The following is a 17,783-nucleotide window of genomic DNA, read 5'->3' as shown; positions in this document are numbered from 1 at the left end:
TCATCCTTCCAGAGTAACTGGGATTACAGGCCTGTGCCACCACACCCTGCTAAGTTTTGTATTTTTGGTAGAGACGAGGTTTCACCATGTTAGTTAGGCTAGTCTGGAAGTTCTGACTTCAAGTGCTCTGCCTGCCTCGGCCTCCCAAAGTGCTGGGATTACGGGTGTGAGTCACCACACAGGAACTTCGTAAACTTTCTTAAAACAGTATGGTTTTTTTTTTTCTTTTGCTCATCAGCTATCATCAGTGTTAGTTATTTTATATGTGACCCAAGACAATTCTTCTTCCAGTGAGGCCCAGGGAAGAAAAAATTAGATACCCCTGGTATAGACCAATTTAGCAGAGAGTCTGACCTATTCAAGTCCCATATTACAAGTTCCTATTCCTATAGGCCTCTCTTCAAGGTTGGGGGGTGGAGGCAATGGAAATGAGGGAGGGGTCACCATTTCACTGTGGAGGGCTGTTCTTTAGGCATCCAGTTGATGAGGTGGTGTGTTTAACAGATCGTTGGGGTCAGGCACCGTGGCTCATGCCTGTAATCCCAGCACTTTGGGAGGCTGAGATGGGCGGATCACTTGAGCTCAGGAACTCAACACCAGCCTGGGCTAACATGGTGAAACCCCATCTCTACTAAAAATAAAAAAAATTAGCTAGGAGTAGTGGCTCGTGCCTATAATCCCAGCTACTCAGGAGGCTGAGGCAGGAGAATTGCTTGAACCTGGGAGGTGGAGGTTGCAGTGAGCCAAGATCATGCCACTGCACTCCAACCTGGGCAATAAAACATCTCAAAACAAAACAAACAAACAAAATAAAACAGATCATTGGCACTAGTGGTTTTAACATCATCAAAAACAGCCTCTGGGCCGTATTCCAGAGCCTGGAGGATGTTGCGAACAACCGCAGTGGGGAGTGCAGGGCGAGGGGGTCTGGACGCCCAGAGACGGCTCCGTTAGCTAGCATCTGAATGAAAGACCAGGGAGGGGCCCAACTGTTGTCCTGTGGAAGAAACGTGCCATTTTCCGCATTAGTTCATTGTTTTGTCTTCTCATCAGTCACTTGGTAGGTCCCCAACATGTCTTAAAGACATCAGTGCCATTGTCATCCACACTGGATAAATTCTCCCAGGAGAAAGGTCCCAGGAGAGCTTGGCCAAGTCTCAGGGGTCTAGAAGGTTTCTGTTTCATAGACAGGAAGGACTGTAGAAATGGGGAGAGATGGGGTTAAAGCTCCGGGGAGCACAAAGGAATGAAGAACAGTGATCTGACTTCCTTGCTGGGGTGCAAACCCAGCAGGTCTGATCCCTGGCTTCAGACTCCAGGCAAAACCTAAGAATTATCTAATCCCAATGCATGCTGAGCCCTGGCTATAGACTACATAACTATCTCCCACATAGACTTTTACAAATTTCTGCAGACTCTGTTGAAATTTTCAAAATACCAATTTATTTGGAAAGGTGCAGAATTCATGGTAGCTTTTGATCAGTCAGAACCAAAAGGTCCTGTAGTTCCTTGTGGGGGGGGGCTCACAACATTTTGCTTCTTTCTTTCTTTCTTTCCTTCCTTCTTTCCTTCCTTCCTTCCTTCCTTCCTTCCTTCTTTCTTTCCTTTCTTTCTTTCTTTCTTTCTCCTTCTTTCTTTCTTTCTTTCTTCTTTCTTTCTTTCTTTCTTTCTTTTTGAGATGGAGTCTCTGTCTCCCAGGCTGCAGTACAGTGGAGCAATCTCAGTTCACTACAACCTCCGCCTCCCAGGTTCAAGCGATTCTCCTACCTCAGTCTCCTGAGTAGCTGGGATTACAGGTGCACGCCACCATGCCCAGCTAATTTTTGTATTTTTTGTAGAGATGGGGTTTCACCATATTGGCCAGGCTAGTCTCGAACTCCTGGCCTCAGGTGATCTGCCTGCCTCAGCCTCCCAAAGTGCTGGGATTACAGGAGTGAGCCACCGTGCCCAGCTGCTTGTGACATTTTTCTTTAAAGCATACTCAGAAAATGTGTGAACCACTGGCTAAGTATTTGTGCTCTGAAGTCAGCAATCATCAGATTGTTCATCACTCAAAACGAGGAGAACATCATGAATGTTCTCAAGATCTTAATAATCCACCTTGTCTGATGGCAAGACCAGGAAAACAATGTCATTATCCAGCTAAGCAAGGAATCTAGTGATCTGATTCACTTCAAATATAGACAGGCTTTATTGCCAGGTGTATTGCCAAAGGACATTTTGGTGGCAGAGTATAAAACCCTTAACCAGTGTCATCTGCCAGCAGCTCTGCCAGTCTCCATTCAGTCTCTCCTTGGAGCCCCAGCTGGTTGGAAGTCAGGCTCACCTACAGCAGGTGCTCTGTGTTGCCACTCTGCCAACATCAGCATCTTTCTTGCTTCCATTCCAGATTTTGATGGTAGATATAAAAATGATAATAATAAGAGCTTCTATGTGCATGCTAGGGTACTAGGCACCTCATGTACTTGTTTTCTAATCACAAACACTCTCAGGTGTCTCGGAGTCAGAATGGAAACCTCCCGGGGTAATAGACATGATGGTAATTTCATATGTGTGCGGACACTGAAGGCTGAGGCACCTGCTGGGTGACAAAGGCCACTTTCGGACCTTCTGTTTGTCCAGTTACGGCGTGCTGACTGGCTGCCACTGGCCAGTCTCTGCGATTTGGCTTAGAATGTTGGGCAAATGACCACAGACACGTGGTCAGAAACAGGATGAATCTCTTGGAACTGCCAGGATCAAAGCAGCCACACAGGGCTCACATCTGAAGGCGGCCCTTTCTTTACATGTGTGGCATAGGAAGGACTCTTGGCCACAGACCGTTACTGTTATTCTTAATAAGAGTATTATTTGGCCTTCCTACTCCACTCAGGTAACAGGCAGGCTCAGTAGTATCATTTTGAAATTGGAAGACAGCAATTCATAGACAGAACAAATGAGCGTCTGTCACAAGAAAGAACAATCCGCAAACATTGAAAACTAGAGTTCATTTTAAGAAGTTTTTATTTTTTACACTTCTTTTTTAAGGAGATAGTTCCCTAACTAAATCTGGAGTAACTATGAATAAACAGAAGTGAGTCTGAATTCAATGCACATCACATTTTGCCACAGTTTCCTGGATTTAGCCAACATTTGTCTGTGATACTTCCAATATTGAGTTTTTCACATATCAACAAGTAGTATCTTAACAAAAGAAATATAAGCCAGGTGCAGTGGCTTGTGCCTGTAATCCCAGCACTTCGGAGGGCCAAGGTGGAAGGATTGCTGGACAACAGGAGGTCAACACCAGCTTGGGCAACATAGTGAGACCCTGTCTCTATAAACAAAATTTTTTTTTTAAGTATCTGGACATGATCACGTGCCTGTAGTCCCAGCTACTCAGGAGGCTGAGGCAGGAGGATCCCTTGAGCCTAGGAGTTTGAGGGTGCAGTGAGCTATCATTGCACCACTGCATTCCAGTCCGGGCAACAGAGGGAGACTTTCTCTCTCTCTCTCCCCCGCCACCCTCTCCATATATATATAGAAAAACAAATGCCAACAAGCAAATGTATTATCTGTAAAGTCTTTGCTAATAAATATTCCTCTTTGTTTGAGATATATATATAACTGTATGCTGACTACATATGGAATCTGCCACTCCCACAACCCACCATCTCACCAATAGGTATTACCCTGTGCTCAACCTTGAGCCAAATAACTGATGCAGTAGCAGCTTCATATAAGTGTCAGGTTCCTACACTGATTTTGGGAAGCATCCTAGAAAATCTACTTCCTTGGTGCCTGTACTGGGTTGAATTATTTATTTATTCCACTTTATTTATCCCCCCAGAAAAACTCATGTCCACCCAGAACCTCAGAAGGTGACCTTACTTGGAAATACAATCTTTGCAGATGTAATTAGTCAAATTGAGGTCATATTGAATTAGGATGGGCTCTAAATCCAATCACTATTAACTTGATAAGAAAATTCACAGAGATGCTTATCATGCATGGTAGCTCACATGTGTAATCCCAGCACTTTGGGAGGCCGAGGCTGTCTTAAGCCCAGGAGTTCGAGACCAGCCTGGCCAACATGGCAAAACCCCATCTCAAAACCCCGTCTCTACTAAAAAAAATACAAAAAGGAAATAAAATAAAATTCACAGAGATACAGACACACAGGAAGAAGGCTGTGTAAGACACCAGCAGAGACTGGAGTGAAGGCGAGGAACACCAAGGATTTCCGGCAGTCACCAGAAACGAGGAGAAAAATATCAAGCAGGGTCTCCCTCAGAGCCCCAGGAAGGAACCGACCTTTCTGGCACTTGCATTTTAGACTTCCAGCTTCTAAAACTGTAAGAATGCATATCTGTCGTTTGAGGCCACTGGGCCTATGGTAATTTGTTACCCCGAAGAAGCATTTCAGGGCCAGAGATTCCCCCATTCCTTATGTCCATGTTTCTTTTTTTTTCTGGGAAGCCAGCGGGGTTAACAATTGTGACTATGTCCTTTAGTTCCCAAGGAAAGTAAATTTGGGCCTCAGTGTGCCTCATTCCAGAAGATAAGCTGTATACCATCTATACATAGCTTGGATAGGAAATGTATTGTCTGTAAAGTCTCTGCTAAATAAATATTTCTCTTTGTTTAAGAGTTATACTGGCTTGCTTTGTATATTTTTTTAAAGAACGACGGTCTATCCCAACCAGGAAAGGAAGTTTGGCTAGATGTAACTATGGACACTTTCTGATCCAGGTCACCTTCACCACTCACTCCCACACTCACATACTGCTGCTGGAACAGGCACCTGGCTGTCCCCAGGGGCTGGGGGTGGTCTGTGAACCTCAGGCTGAGCCCCTCATTGCTAAGGAATACACCCTGCCCCCCGGGCCAAGAGCATTTCGGTAGTTGAAAGTCCCACTTAGAGCAGAGGTCACAGGCATTGCAGGTGCGTTCACAGGCACTGCTGCATTCCCTCCGTGCTGCTTTGGCTGTATACCCAATGGGGAAGAAAGCAGAGCAAAAGAACTCTGCTTCCCTTGGTGTCTCTTGGTGTCTTGCATTTTACACCTCATCGCAATTCAAAGAATTCAAACATCGTGGCCTGCCCTAAAACCACAGGAGTTTAAGAACCATGCAAGCAACTGCTTCAGAGGAACAGGGATCAGAGAGGGAAGGATGTGAACCCTTGGCCTGAGTCACAGGCAAACGGGGCCTGGGGAGCCAAGCTGGCTCCTGCAGTCACCTGCAGGAGTGACAGGCTCTACCTGGGTATTGCTCTGTGTCTTATTCATAAAGTGGAATAAATAATTCTCCACTTTTTAGTTATGTAGCTCTTGGCTGTAACCTTTATAAGGGTTTATGAAACAGTATCTGCTGAAGGCCTAACTTGAACTTCTTTTTAGCATGCCAAGCTGCCAAGAAACAAACAAAAACAGAAACACATTGTAGACTTCTGATCTTCTAAAAGCCACAGTCAATATACTTAACACTGGCCTAAAGACAAACAGGTGATGCCAGCTGTGAGCCTTCGCGGAGTTCACAGGATCTAGTTTAATAAATTAGACATGTTGCATTTATTGGGACCTCACATACGTCTTGACCATTGATTTTGTCAAAATATTTTGCTCTAGAAAAACAAATGCCAGTTTCCTCTTCCTAGTCCTCCTCTCCTGCAGGTTGGTCGACAACTTCTGCATTCGCGAAGGGTGCAGTGTGCCTCGCTGTCTCACGTATGAGATTTACGTGGAGTCCTGTGGGCAAAATGCTGAGAACCAAGTCAACCCGGCCACCTTTGGGAGGATAAGTTGTGAAGGTTAAGAATGCTCTGTTCGCTGAGTGCAAAAAAGGGAAGCAAGTTAATGGAGGAAATGTTGAAATGTATTTGGATCTAATGGATTTTCAGTGAGCATCTTCGGCCTCCTTCCCACCAGCTGGTCAACAGAAGAACCATTCTGTTAGCCACTTCCCTTTGTCCACACTTCATAGTGAGGGGCCGGGAAAGATGAGGAATGGGGTAGCACCTAAGGAAATGTAATTATGGCAGCTCCAAGCACTCCTCAGGGAGCCGGGTTTGCTGGGCCGCTATTCCCTGCATAGAACGCCAAGCTCTGAGAGCTGCTTTGGCACCACACAAGCTCTGAGAGCCACTTTGTGGTATGGGACAACTGATATTTCTCACAGTTTGATTGTACTGAGAGAACCCATTGACTCTTAAAAGATTTCCTCTGGAGGTTAAGATTTTTTTTTTTTTTGAGATGGAGTTTCACTCTTGTTTCCCAGGCTGGAGAGCAATGGCACGATCTCAGCTCACTGTAACCTCCACCTCCCAAGTTCTAGCAATCCTCCTGCCTCAGCCTTCCAAGTAGCTGGGATTATAGGCACCTGCCACCATGCCCAGCTAATTTTGTACTTTTAGTAGAGATGGGTTTTACCATGTTGGCCAGGCTGGTCTTGAACTCCTGACCTCAGGTGATCCACCTGCCTCGGCCTCCCAAAGTGCTGGGATTACAGGCATGAGCCACCATGCCTAGCCTCTGGAGGTTAAGATCTATATCCTGGAACTTTGTTTAAGACCACATACTGTACAGCAAACATTAGCACAAACATTGTCCAAGACCCCCTGCATTCAACAAATGTTTATTTAGCCACTGCTGTGTGTCGGACTGAAGATACAATGAACAAAATAGATAAAATTCCTGCCCTTAACTGAACTTCTGGTTGTCACAGCCACCTAGTCCAGGTAGCATTCATGTCATTTCATGGTCGAGAAAACAAACCTGGAGTGATTAAAGCTAAGGGTCCCACAGCTGGTTGCAATATGTGGGTGGCAGATACAGCTTCTTGAATTGTGACTCAGAGCTCTTTCTACTTGGTCTTCCTCTAAAATGTTTTTGAACTCAAAGAGATGTTGGAGGTCACCTCGTCCAAGTGTACACCCAATAGAAGATGTCTTCTAAAGCACCTTTGGCTGGGAGCCTCTTATGAGGACCAGGTGCCCTCTTCTAGCAGAGACAGTGCTGTCGGGGCATAGAGCTGGGTGAAGGGACAGCACATTTCTGCAAAGAAGATGATTCCCCTTCTGGGAAAACACAGCCCTATACCAGGATTTGTGGCATGGTAAAGAGAACACAGGCTGATGAAAAACTGCACAACTCCTCATCAGGGGCCTTGGAGCAGTTCATGACCTGCACAGCCATGTCCCTGTGGGTGGTCATCCGGCTTGGATTTCAGTGATCTAGGTGACAAGGAGATTGTTCACTGGGCCACAACGCTGCTGGTTCAATTTCTTCCCTCCCGTTCTTCCTTCTTTCTCCCTCTTTTTTAGTGGTCCTCAGGTGGACAGAATTGGATTGGTTAATGACACACTTTCTTCATTGAGGAATGCGTGGTTTAAGAACTTACTTTGGTGGGTTCTTTATACAATGTGACAAGTGTCTATGAACCTGCCACCCAAAATGAACCATATTGCCAGTCCCCCACATCACATCTCCTCACCCTCACTGCTGGTGGGAACCTTCATCCTGTTCATGATGACCTTGCCTTTTGAAAAAGAAATTTAGTGCACTTATATGTATTGTTTAAAAGCCTATTTTTAATTTTTTTTTTTTTTTTTTTTTTGAGATGGAGTCTCACTCTGTTGCTCAGGCTGGAGTGGAATGGTGTGATCTCGGCTCACTGCAACCTCCACCTCCCAAGTTCAAGCGATTCTCTCACCTCAGCCTCCTTAGTAGCTGGGATTAGAGGCACCTGCCATCATGCCTGGCTAACTTTTGCATTTTTGCAGAGACGGGGTTTCACCATGTTGGCCAGGCTGGTCTTGAACCTGACCTCAGGTGATCAGCCTGCCTAGGCCTCCCAAAGTACTGGGATTATAGGTGTGAGCCACTGTGCCCGGCCTATTATACATTTTTGTTGTTCAACTTTATTAAAAGGGATATTGTGTTGTTTGCAATCTTTGGGAACTTTTTTCACTTAATAGTATCTTAAGATTCATCAGAATTCAATGACCCATTGTGTAATATTTCACAATGTACTCATCCACTCTCCCATTGATGGGCATTTGGGTTGTTGCCCCTGTGAACATTTGTGTATGTGTGTCCTGGTGTGCTTGTGCAGATTTTCTCTTGCATCTGTATGTCCAGGAGTGAACTCGCAGAGTCAGGGGGTGCAAGGCTGAGTGACATCAGAGGACGTGACCACACCGTTACCCTCCCCCGAGCAGTCCTGTGGATTTCAATTTTACTTGCAAAACATTGAAATGATTAGATCCATTCTTCCAAACAGTCTTCATTTTTGAAACTTCTGGTCATTGGTGGAAGTTCTGCACTTCTGATAATCACAGAGTCTTCTATTATGGAAGCTGCTCACATATTTGAAACAACTGTTCACCTCTCCCTGTCCCTTTGCCTCCCTGCCCACCAGTTTTATTATGACTTCAATTATTGATGTTTCTCTTAAAGGTGGCCCCAAGGGTGCAACCCACTCCCTCGGATGTGCTAAGGACAAGAGCGCTTACCTTTTTTTTGGCTACTATTGGCTTTTATTTTTCTCTATCTGTTGATTTCACTTTAAGCTTGTAGTCAACAGAAACAGCCCTAAAGTACTTTTTTCTAAAGAGTTGAAATTAAGGTAGACCTCCCAAAACAGTTTTGTAAACCGCGAAATATTAATACTCGATATAAATACAAAATAGTGTTGTTGTCAGACTGTTAACTATTTGAACCCAAGAGTAGCTATTCTCTTATTCCTATTGTATTTTACCTCTTCAGTTTCTTGATTTGTTTTGTTTTTTTGAGATGGAGTCTTGCTCTATTGCCAGGCCGGGGTGCAGTGGCGCGATCTTGGCTCACTGCAACCTCCGCCTCCTGGGTTCAAGCGATTCCCCTGCCTCAACCTCCTGAGTCACTGGGACTACAGGTGCATGCCACCATGCCTGGCTAATTTTTTTGTATTTTTTTTTTAGTAGAGACAGGGTTTCACCATGTTGGCCAGGATGGCCTCAATCTCTTGACCTCGTGATCTGCCCGCCTCAGCCTCCCAAAGTGCTATGATGACAGACGTGAGTCACCGCCCCCGGCCACCTCTTCAGTTTTGACCTGTAGTTCTATTTCTCACCATCTTCTTGAATCACAGGTGGTTTATCCAGTCTTCCCAACCTGCTGAAGCAGCTACGTTTGAAAAGTATGTCTTTTATCAAGTCGTCTTGCTAGGTGACCGTGGAGGTGAAACAGCCTTATAACAGGTTTTCTCAATAGCTTGGGAATTCCCCCAGCTGCTATCATCCAGCTCATATTTTGCCATTTCATCACTCCGAATATTGGGAAACATCATCCAAGACTGAGCTGAGTGCTGGGTGTCCTGGTCCTGCAGACTTTTCCTATCCAGCCATCTACCTACCACCCGTATCAGAGGGAAGGGGGTGACTTTAGCTTTACAAGTTTTAGCTCCATGGGATTCCTACCTCCTTTACTAACATAGCAGAAGCTCTTGTTCACGATTATTTAAAGATCTTATTATAAGGCTGTTTCACCTCCGTGGTAATTCCACTGTAAAGCATTTTAAAAAAATTGTTAAAGAGACGCCAGTGTGCGGCAACATGCACTTAGGTGGCTTTTTTTTTTTTTGGGGGGGATGGAGTCTTGCTCTGTCGCCAGGCTGGAGTGCTGTGGCATGATTCCTGGCACACTGCAACCTTTGCCTCCTGGGTTCAAGCAATTCTCCTGCTTCAGCCTCCTGAGTAGTTGGGACTACAGGGATGCACCACCACGCTCAGCTAATTTTTGTATTTTTAGTAGAGACAGGGTTTCAGCATGTTGGCCAGGATGGTCTTGGTCTTTTGACCTCATGATCCGCCCGCCTCAGCCTCCCAAAGTACTGGGATTACAGGCATGAGCCACCGCGCCCAGACTGGCATTTTTTGATCTCAGTACTCTAGGATCCCCTTAGAATTCCCCAAGATGCCAAGGTACTAACTTTCAGCTCTTATTGGAAATTTGCCTGAAGAATGGGCCACATCAGTTGTGCTAGTATTGGGAAGGATCTCCGTGCTGCTGAATTTGTGACTAAATGGAGAAGGGAGGGGAAAGGAAAAGGATATGATCCCTAAGTGTGTTTACAAGAGAAACAACAAAATCCGCAATTCTCACTTCCTCCCTCCGCCCCTGGGAATGGAGTCGGTTTCTTGCCAGGTTCCTGTGCAGATGTTGGAATGTTTCTTGCTCTTTGTGGCAGTACTGGGCATATGATGGGTAAGCCTCATTCCTGGTACAAGTGATATTTTATATGGATTAGGGAATTTCCGGAAGGCCAACTTCCTCGTTTGAAATAACATTTAGTGATGTTTTTCTGATTATAAAAGGACTACATCCCCTTTGCAGGAAATGTGGAAATTAGAGGAGAATGTGTAAAAAAAAGAAAATGAATGCCGACTGTCGCTTCCCTGTCCAGAGATATAGGCACATGTGTGTAGTTCATTTGCCGACGTGCACACTCACTCATGCACACATATAGGACTGGCAGGAACTGGAGGGGTAACCACATGGCGACTTCGTCTTCCTGTTTTGTGTCTGAGGTGCCCAGTGGCTAGTTCTTCTCCAGCTCCTGAGCGAGCATTTGAGCAAGCAGCATGACCTTGCTGGAAATTCTTGGATGATACAAAGTCTTGTTGTCACTGTAATTACCCAACAATGTCATCAGTCTGATGCTTAAAGTATCCAGTCCCAGATAATATCAAAACTCTGAACTTTTTTTAAAGTGGAGCCATTTCCCCATCCCCTCCAGTTTGGTATCTTGCCACAGAGAACTAGACCTGGGGCTTCTTCCCTCCCTCCCCCTCCTCCCGCAGCTCACCAGGTGTGGCCTGACCCCTCTGGGAGGGAGAGAAGGAGGTAAGTGGCTGGACAGTTCTTCATGGCTGCAGGCTCTGGAGGCCAGGTGGACCCTGACCTCCTGGTGCTGGTGTTCAGAGCACCCTTGGGACTGTCCCAGCGTGCATTGACAGGCTTGGTGAAGGATCCTTTTCAGCGGTCACATGCTGCCTACCCAATGTTCTACCTCCCAGGGCTGCTGTGGCTGACCACCCATCTGGGGGGCCTTGCAGGGCAGAGTCTGGGCCCTCCCACATGCCAGCTCTTTCATGGAGATGATGCAGCCATCCTTGGCCTGCACAGACTGGGTGAGCCTACGAAACCCAGAGCTGCACCCATCTCTTCCACTCTCCTGCCAGAGCCGCTGGCCAGCCCTGCCTTCACTGCCCACCAAGAGTCTGAGGACGCTGTTTGAGTGATACAGGCCTAAGGGGGCCCACACCCCTCCCACACATGCTTCACAGGGAAGAGGGTGGTTTTGAAGCTGGAAAGCCCCTTATGTGTCCTCTTCTCTCTACCTTGTTGAGGGTGATGAGTGTTAAGGGCTTCTGTAGAGTTCTGTAACCACATTTCAGCTAAACACCCGAGGACACAAGTCCCCTAGGGTATGCGTCTCACAATTCACTTTGCTGCCTGTTATCTGCTGTCTTCTTGCCTCATCCAGTCATATAGAGGCTGCGTGGATGGATGGATTGAAAGATTGATGTGTGGATGGATGACGGACGAACAGATAATAATTAGACAAGAAGACCCCTCAGAAGACTTTCTCCTTCCTGATTTGAGTTCCGTCTGCTCTTTGGGCCTTGAGTACCACGTGGCCTCTTTTTGCTGCCTTACCTCCTGGCCACGCCTATTATAAGGACTCCTTTTGACAGACTTCTTCAATTCTTTTCACTTGAGTTTGCTGTTTCCTGTCGGGACCCTAATTGATAAAGATAGATAGGTAGATTGACAGATACCCAGGCAGACAGACAAATGGGCATCAGGTAATATGGTAACATTTTAATAGCACCAAGCCTGAATGGAACTTAGATTGTAACCCTGGGTAAGATAACCATCTTGTTTCCACTTCATCATATGTAAAGTGAGGATATTAATACTAGTACCTACTTCTTGAGGTTCTTTTAAGAAAGAAATGAGAAAACACATGTAAAGAGAATAAAACAGCCCTGGCATGTGGAAAGCACCCAAGAAATATTAACTTTTATCATTATTTTTGCCTCAAGTATCACAAACATTTTCACATTAAAATATTTTCAAATGCATCTTGTATAATAGCTGTGAAATATTTTGGGGGATGTACCATAATTAACCATATCCCCCCTTTTTTTGAGGCAGAGTGTTGCTCTGTCACTTGGGCTGGAATACAGTGGCATGATCTCAGCTCACTGCAACCTCTGCCTCCTAGGCTCAAGCAAGCCTCCCACTTCAGCCTCTCAAGTAGCTGGGACTACAGGTGTGCCACCACACCTGGATAATTTTGTTTTGTTTTGTTTTGATTTTAGAGACAGTATTTTGCCAAGTTGCCCAGTCTGGTCTTGGACCCCTGGGCTCAAGCAATGCACCCGCCTCGGCCTCCCAAAGTGCTGGGATTACAGGTGTGAGCCACCGCCCAGCCTATCCATATCCTTTACTGGAAATATAGGTTGTTTGTAATTTTCTTGTTTTAAACACTATAAGTCCCCATCCATATCTGGTCATTTTTCTAGGATAGATCCCCACATGTGGCCTGCCAAATTGCTTTCTCCAACCAACTGTAAACAATTACAGTCAGTTCTCACCTCTGATGATAATTCATGGTATTCTTACACAAATTCATAATATTCCTACCCCAGAAAACTTGTTGGGTAAAAACTAGAATTAGCTGTCTCTACTTGCATTTATTGGGTTGTAAGGTGAGCACTTTCAATGTCCTTTGGTCATTGTGTACGTTGTGTGTGTATATATTACCACCAGACCATTTTCTATTAGGGCATATTTCCTATTGATTTGTTTGAGCTCTCTCTATATTCAGGATATAATTTTAACTTAATTATATTTTCTGCAAGGTATCATCCCAGTTGCTTTTTTCATTGTAACTGTGTTGTATTTGTTCTCTATATTAGAATGAAATCACAGGACAGTCCTGGTTGGGATGACTCAGTATAATCAAATGTGCAGAGTATTATGTTGCTGGACAACCAGGCACCTTACTTCCGCTTTTCTCTCCAAAACACCAGATTATTTCCAGGGGCTAGAATCTGAGCCTGCTGCATACTTTCTCATAATTTTCTTTAGGTGCTTAAGATGTGCGTCTTAATTTTATTTTGCAACTAAACATATAGGAAGGCTTTTCAGTGATTTTCTTAAGTTAGAGGAGATGAAATTGTCAGAATCTCTGGTTGACAGGAATTTCTAGCCTCTAATTCTGCATTTAGATTTGGCTGACTTTTCTTTTTGTCTTCTGTCATTTTCATCCTATACAGTTTGGTTCTCCTTCCCTGAAAGACCCTCTGCATTTGCAGGCATGACCAAGGTATTAATTGTGTCAAACTTGCCTATCCTATTCTTTCATCTTGCCTCCCCCACACCCTGGCTTGTTTGAGCTTCCTGCAGGAAGAGGTAGGACCTGGAGCCAGACAAGACAAATAATGATTCATATTTCCATAGAATTCCACTGCTTGGGGGCTAATTTTAAGAAAAAGAAGAAGAAGGAGGAGGGCTGCAACATGAAACCAAGAAGAAGTGAGGGCTGAATGGTTATGGACAGGGTGTGAATAGAAATAATTACTTGACAGCTCTGAACACCTTGGCTTTCCTGCTCTGTTTTGTAACTTCATGATGGTCCAGGGTTTCCACTCTCAACACCATGTCATGGATGCCACGCTCGTCATGAACCTCTTTGATTCAGAAACTAGAACAGACTTCTATCGGTCATAAGTGTAATATCATGGCTCTCTAACAAAGTGCTGATAAACAAGATAGCATTCACTAACCAAACCCAGAAAGAGAAAAAAATTAGGCAAACGAATGGATAATGCAAAGTGAAATGATTATCACATTAGAAAAAGAGGAAAATAGTAAAATTATCGCCTTCTCACAGGTTGGACTATGATGCCAAACTGTGAGACCAGTTATGACTATGGTTCATCATTCCCTGTTTCCAGAGAGTTTTTAATGACAAGGGGAAATATGCATGGCATAATGTTGAGGGAAGAGAGTAGAATGCAAAACTGCAGACATGCTAATTGTGTGATGCCGGGTATTAACAGTGAAACACAAAGAACACACACACATATTGGGGCTTTGAAAACAAGACTGGAATCAATGACATTGAGGATTTTTAGTTTAGTTTTGTTTTTCTGAGATGGAGTTTCACCCTTGTCGCCCAGGCTAGAGTGCAGTTCACTCTCGGCTCACCACAACCTCTGCCTCCTGGGTTCATGCCCCGCTAATTTTTGTATTTTTAGTAGAGATAAGGTTTCACCATGTTGGCCAGGCTGATCTCAAACTCCTGACCTCAGGCGATCTGCCCACCTTGGCCTCTCAAAGTGCTGGGATTACAGGCATGAGCCACCATGCCCAGACAACACTGAGGTTTAAATGGCAGTTTTCTCCAAGTGGTATGTTTTCTTTTTTTCTTTTCTTTTTTTAGGGGGGATGGAGTCTTGCTCTGTCACCCAGGCTGGAGTGCAGTGGCATGATCTTGGCTCACTACAACCTCCACCTCTTGAGTTTAAGTGATTCTCCTGCCTCACCCTCCGGAGTAGATGGGACTACAGTGTGTGTGCCACCACGCCTGGCTGATTTTTGTATTTTAGTAGAGACCAAGTTGTAGAGACGGGTTTTACCATGTTGGCCAGGCTGATCTCAAACTCCTGACCTCAAGTGATCTGCCTGCTTCTGCCTCCCAAAGTGCTGGGATTACAGGCGGGAGCCACAATGCCTGCTTCCAAGTGGTATGTTTTCTTTTTCACACTTGTCTGATATTTTTCCCCAAAAATTTCATTTACATTTCTTTTCTTTATTGTTACCTTTATTTCTTTATTATTATACTTGTTTTCTTTATTTTTTTTAATTATCAGGAAAGAAGAAATATCTTTTAAATATTATAAGATAAAATATGGGAAATTTGTTTCTTAGTTTTCTAGTTGCAACTTTAAATCTGCCTTTTTCTTTTTTCAGAGATCACCTGCTCCATGGGATCATCCGCAACAGTGAGTGCCCCTTTCACTCTCAAAGGTGTCCTAGTTTAAACAATAAACTATAATGAATTATATGGTCACCCTTGGTATAAAGCATCCTATATGTGAGGCAGCTGCTGTGGTGGAGAGATGAGGAACCTCTAGTGTGGGTAAGACAGGGACCCTTTTCTGATAGCTGAAGAGGGAGGCTAAGATGTCCGTTTACTTTTATCCTCAAGTATAACATGACGTGTGTCAGAAACGTACAAAAGATACCATGAGAACTCAAAGATGGGGAGCACACATTTTGGGTGGGTGATCATGAAGGGCCTACAAGGGCGTTGGGCTTTGAGTGAAGCAATGAAGGACAGATTAGAATTTGACAGGTGGTGTCGGAGAGGGATGCAGGAGTGCGGAGGACATCCAGGCTTAGGGGAGCAAAGATAAAGGTTCGTGAAGGCGAGGGCTTTGTCCTGCACAGGTGTGCATGGAGCTTTACTAAAACATAAATCCGGAGGGCAAGTTCAGAGGGCCTAGATTGCCAGGCTGGGTAGTGAGGGGTGTCCACAAGTTCTTTGGAGGCTTCCTTTAGTAAAATGGTAATTACCAGAGGCTGGGGGAATAGGGAGGAATGAAAGGTGGGTTAATGATTAATGGATATCAACATACAGTTAGATAGAAGGAACAAGCTCTAGTATTTGATAACACAGTAGGGCGACTCTAGTTAACAATATATTGTGTATTTCAAAATATCTAGAAGATTTGGAATGTTCCCAACACAAAGAAATAATAAATGTTTAAGGTAATGGATATGCTAAACACCCTGATGCATGTATCACAATATCACATGTACCCCATAAATGTGTACAATCAGTATGTTAAAAAAAAGAAGCAGCAGCAAAGAGCAAACCTTCACCAGACACCAAATCTGCCTGCACCACGATCCTGGACTTCCCAGCCTGCAGAACTGTGAAAAATAAATTTCTTTTGTTTATAAAGTACCCAGTCTAAGGTATTTTGTTACAGTTGCAGGAACAAGGACATATTCCCAGAGTGGGCACTGAAATAGCTATTGAAGAACTGAAAATTCAGCATTGGGGTTAAGAAGAATAGATGGGAAAGGGAAGGGTGATGGGCCCGGAGATGGTCCCAGGGCACTGGAATCAGACAGGAGGCAGGTCTGAGAGACCTCTCAGAGGCAGGGTCTTCGGGATCTGGCAGTTGGTTGAGTCAGTGTAGTAGAAGGGAGCAGGGATGATTCAGCCAACCTTATCCCACCTAAACCCAACCTCAAATAAAGTCATTATGTTCTGTCCCAACCAGCTCTTCCTCTTACATCGCTTATTCATCTCTTAGTCACAGGGATGGAAAAGTTACATTGGCAAAAATAGAGAAGCTAGGAAAACGAGTAGCTATAATGAGATTTATTTTAGTGACTGTTAGAACTTCCCGGTGCGAACGTGTTCTCTCACTTGCTGATCTGTAGGCTCCTGAAGGCGGAGTATAGATCCTACATTCCACTGTGTGCTCCGGCACCTAGCAGTCAGTTAACTAACAGATAATTTGGAGAGCCCTGCACACTCCAGGAAAACAACTAACTAGGCAGGCATTCGGCACTCAGAGGGGAGAGACCATTAGTGTCCTGGGGACTCTGTTTGTTTCCAATATCACAGAGAGAGGGCCTAGGAGTGGCCCTTGTTGGGGAAGAAAAATAGACTTTATCATCAGCGAGGAAGAGGACTGCCAGAGAACAAAGATAAAGGCAAGGGTGACATTGGCTGGTCATGAGATAAGCCCAGCAGCAGGCACTTTTCATGTACTCTATGCTTGGCAAATACTTAATAATTGATCAACTTGGCCAGGTGCAGTGGCTCACACCTGTAATCCCAGTACTTTGGGAGGCCGAGGTGGGTGGATCACGAGGTCAGGAGATCGAGACCAGCCTGGCCAATATGCTGAAATCCCGTCTCTACCAAAAATACAAAAATTAGCTGGGTGTGGTGGCACACGCCTGTAGTCCCAGCTACTCGGGAGGCTGAGGCAGGAGAATTGCTTGAACCTGTGAGGCGGAGGCTGCAGTGGGCTGAGATCATGCTACTGTACTCCAGCCTGGGCGACAGAGTGAGATTCTATCTCAAAAAAACCCAAAAACCAAAAAACACAAACAAACAAAATAATAAATCAACTTTAAAGTCTTGACCAATTAAGGGATTTTTAAAAAAGCATTAAGATTTAAGGATAAGTTCACTACCAATGCCACATTTCTGGACATACTTAAAGTGTATTTTAGAAAGCAGAAGTATAAGAAATGGTACACTGTTGTTAATGAGTTGTACTGATGAAAATGTCTATTTTATTATATGATATATAAGAACCTGTGTGACAAATTCCTCTTAAAAATTAAATCTCAAAACAAATAAGTTTATCTCTCTAGTTTTTAGGTGATGAAAACTCTGTAACTCATCTGCCATTTATTTGTTCATTCAACAAATATTTCAGTTCCTCCAGTAAGTCAGGATTGTTCTAGCTACCGATGATACAGCAGTGGACAACATAAACAAGGCCTCTTCTTTTATTAAGCTTAGTTAGGAAAACATAAAAAAAAAAGAACAACAGGCCAGGCATCAACATGGGCAGACTGTTTGAGTTCAGGAGTTCAAGACCAGTCTGGGCAACATAGCAAGATCACATCTCTCTAAAAAATACAAACAATTAGCTGGGCATGGTGGTGAACTTGTGGTCCCAGCTATTCGGGAGGCTGAGGTGGGAGAGTCAC

The sequence above is a fragment of the Aotus nancymaae genome, unplaced genomic scaffold, assembly GCF_030222135.1.
Source record: "Aotus nancymaae isolate 86718 unplaced genomic scaffold, 86718_ANA_hifiasm-v0.15.2.pri h1tg000131l, whole genome shotgun sequence".
In the NCBI taxonomy this organism is placed as follows: Eukaryota; Metazoa; Chordata; class Mammalia; order Primates; family Aotidae; genus Aotus; species Aotus nancymaae.
This window is presented reverse-complemented; position numbering follows the sequence as displayed.